This window comes from Pyxicephalus adspersus, chromosome Z (assembly GCF_032062135.1).
Source record: "Pyxicephalus adspersus chromosome Z, UCB_Pads_2.0, whole genome shotgun sequence".
In the NCBI taxonomy this organism is placed as follows: domain Eukaryota; kingdom Metazoa; phylum Chordata; class Amphibia; order Anura; family Pyxicephalidae; genus Pyxicephalus; species Pyxicephalus adspersus.
In genome coordinates, this window is record NC_092871.1 from 88,366,866 (window position 1) to 88,370,697 (window position 3,832).

Genomic DNA, 3,832 nt, shown 5'->3' on the forward strand with positions numbered 1-3,832 from the left:
CCCATCCTTCTGTCCCTGGTGACCCGTCCATCCTTCGATCACTGGTGACCCCCCAATCTTTCCATCAATGGAGAGCCATCCATCTTTTATCCCCGGTGACCCCTCGATGCTTCTGTACCTGGTAACCGCTCCATTCATCCCTGGCGACCCCTCCATCCTTCTATTACTGGGTTCCCCTTCATTATTTTGTCCACGGTGTCCCCTCCATCCTTCTATCCCTGGTGAATCCTTCTATCTCCTGTAATCCCTCATCCATCCACCCCTGGTGACCCTTCCATCCTTCTATCCCTTATGACCCCTCCATCTTTCAATGCCTGGTTACCTTTCCATTCCTGGTGACCCCTCTATCACTCCATCCCTGGTGACCCCTCCATTCTTCCATCCCTGGTGACCCCTCCATCCTTCCTTCCCTGATGACCCCTCCATCCTTCCATCCCTGATGACCCCTCCATCCTTCCGTCCCTGGTCACCCCTCCATCCTTCCGTCCCTGGTCACCCCTCCATCCTTCCGTCCCTGGTCACCCCTCCTTCCTTCCATCCCTGGTGACCCCTCCTTCCTTCCATCCCTGGTGACCCCTCCAACCTTCCATCCCTGATGACCCCTCCATCCTTCCATCCCTGGTCACCCCTCCATCCTTCTGTCCCTGGTGGCCCGTCCATCCTTTGATCACTGGTGACCCCTCCATCCCTGGTGACCCCTACATCAATCGATCACTGGTGCCCCCCCCCCCATCCTTCCATTCCCTGTGACCCTTCCATCCTTTTGTCTCTGGTGACCCCTCCATCCTTTCATTCCCGGTTTCCCATCCATTCTTCCGATTCCATTGAGCCCTCCATCTTTCTGTTCCCGGTAAGCCCTCCTTCCATCACTGGTGACCGCTCCATCCTTCCAACCTTTTGTCTCTGGTGACAATTCCATCCCGATGGCCCTTCCATCCTTTTGTCTCTGTGTCCCCTGCATCCATCCACCCCTGGTGACCCTTCTATCCCTTATGATCCCTCCATCTTTCCATGCCTGGTTACCCTTCCAGCCCTGGTATCCCCTCCATCCTTACATCTCCTGTGACCCCCTCATCCATCCTTCAAGCATCACTGGTGTCCCCCCACCCCTCTCTCCCCGGTGACCCCGGATGTAGGAGATGTTGGGAATTCTCTTCCTGTCTTTGTTGTTTCCCCTTTAAGAAGAGAGAAAGGCAAGAGGAGAGGCGGGGCAGCGATCATGTGGGCGGGGCAGTGATCCAATGGGCGGGGCCTGTCCCTGGAAGGATCGGTCAGGCTGGATTGGTGTCAGGAGGAGAATTGATGCCGGAGGGCTCCGGGGGCTCCAGCACCGACTGAGAACCGAGCAGGTAGGCGGATCCTCCGGGCGGACCAGGGACTGACCGGGGACTAGGCGGCCTGAGTCTTGGGATGGTTGGGCTCCACATCCCCGGTCTGGAGGCCTCTCCATGCAGAGCTTCCATTGGGATCTCCCCGGCCATTGACCTGCAATGGAGCGCTGACAGCTCGGGTTGCTATGGGAGTCCTTATTCCATGTATTCTGGTTGCTATGGGATGCTGCTCTCTGAATGATGTTTGGTTGCTATGGATGACTGCATTCCTTGTACTCTGGTTGCTATGGGTTGCAGCATCCTCATTTCTCATTGGATTCCCTTCACGCAGTACGGTGACCCCGGGGTGATTCATTTCTGGGTCTTCAGTTGCTATTGGATATCACATCCCAATCCCATTGGCTCCATATTGTACGGCGTCCCCAGGAAAGTGAAAATCACCGGTGTCTTATCCTGGCATTGTTTTGTTTCAGCAGCCCTGGGTGTCACATCATGTGATGTATGGTGACCCTCCCAGCCCCCGCACAGCATATATAACTGGGGGGGTGTTTGTGGCCCCCTCGTTCAGCTCCAAGACTCCTGAAAAAGTGCTGAAATAAAACCAATTGCCCTATGTATGACCTGCAATTGTAATTGTGAGCAGAGGTAAGTACTGCTGGACACTTACCTCTGGACTGGATATCCGGGATGTATCTTCTGGGGCCCCCCATGGAATGGCAAAAATAATTGGGTTGGCATGACACTCTGTAATTGGTATTACATGGAGGAAAGTTGCCCCACTGGACTTGGACCAGACAGCACAGAGGGGGATCAGATAGGATGTTCTGAACAAGGCAAGGCTGCAGGAGCATCTCTGGGTATGATGGTGCTATGACAGCAGGGCAGATAGTTTTCAGAAGATCTATGGGACTGTTGGCAACCTGCCTAGGCAGGGTCATAAGGGGAAAATGACCCCAGATTGGGGGGAAGGTTCATGAGAATGGTGGAGTAATAGCCGAGGGGAAACTTCTGAGATATACAAGAGGAAATCCAAGGTCAATCAGAGTCTAATCTCACCACTAGGGGGCTCAATGGGGGAAGATCCAGCTGGACTTTGACCCCACCATGGGCAGAAGGATGGTGAGAAGTGAAGAAAGAAATCCAAGGACAAGTTATAAAGAGATACACAATGAACTCCAAGGTTCATCAGTGTCTGGTCTCACCACTAGGGGGTTCAGGGGGGAAGATCCAGGAGGACTCAGGTGGACTTTGACCCCACCATGGGCAGAAGGATGGTGAAAAACAAAGACAAAAGCCATGAAAAACTTCCAGAGATACAAAAGAATTTCTAAGGTCCATGGAGATCCCACCACCAGGAGCTCAATTGAAGAAGACCCCGCAGGACTCAAGTGCCAGGCGGACCTAGGAGGATTTAGAAAGACACTGCCCCCAGATTGGGCAAAAGGGCCGTTAGAATGGAAAAAACCCATGGAGAACTTCCAGAGATACATGGTCCACCACTTTCTCATTCAACCATATGTGGGTTTGATGGAGGACAAGCTAAAAGGACCCAGGAGCACTTTGTCCCCAGAATAGGCAGAAGGATAGTGAGATGGGCAGACAAAATACTAAGGACAACTTTCACATACAATACAGATACAATCTGAACTCTTAGAGTTCAGTTGTATTTCTGTGGAAGTTGTCTTCATCATTTGGTCTTCTCTTCTCACTATCTTTCTGCCTATTCTGGGGACAAAGTCCTCCTGGTTCCTCTTGAATGGTGGGATGGACCTTGAAGTTCGGCCTATATCTTAGTGGAAGTTCTTCTTGGCATTTGCTCTACCTTTCTTACTTTCTGCTCAATTTGGGGAAAAATTCTAGGTCCTGGGTTTTTCTGGGTCTTCTTCTATTGAGCCCAAGATGGTGGGATCAGACACTAATGGACCTTGACCTTGGGGTTCAGTATGTATCCCTTTCAAAACTGTCCTTGGCTTTTTGTCTTCCCTTTGTATTCTTTTGTCCATTTTGAGGGAAAAGTATTCTTGGATCCTCTTAGATCCTGCTATGTACAGAAGAAGAATGAGAAGGGAAAACAAAATGCCAAGAAGAACTTCCACAAAGATTTTGTCTGAACTCCAAGGTCCATCAGTGTCTGATCCCACCATCTGGGTGCTCAGTAGGAGAGGACCCAGGACCCGGGAGGACCTAAGACTCAGGAGGACCTATGAACCAAAAGGACTCTGCCCCTAGAACGGGCAGAAGAATAGTGAGAAGGTCAGACAAAATGCCAAAGTCAATTCTCACTGAGATACAAGCTTAACTCCAAAGTTGACCTCCATTACTGTCTGGTCCAACCATCTATAGGCTCGATGGAAGAAGACCCAGAGGAACCCAGGGATCCATGGATGAAACAATGAAGCCTTCAAAGAAAAGCCCACCATACCTTCTGTGAAACATGGGGAAAAGCCCACCATACCTTCTGTGAAACATGGGGAAAAGCCCACCATACCTTCTGTGAAACA

General features: G+C 51.2%; 1 protein-coding gene across 3 annotated transcripts in view; it reads left to right on the forward strand.

Annotated features, from left to right (window-relative positions):
- The first annotated feature begins 1,250 nt into the window (after positions 1–1,250).
- OPHN1 (oligophrenin 1) overlaps positions 1,251–3,832 on the forward strand; it is a 67,144-nt gene continuing 64,562 nt past the window's right edge. For all 3 annotated transcript variants that reach the window (XM_072431473.1, XM_072431475.1, XM_072431474.1), the window contains exon 1: positions 1,251–1,349. The gene's annotated coding sequence lies outside the window, so the exon portion shown is untranslated. The remainder of the gene's footprint in view (positions 1,350–3,832) is intronic.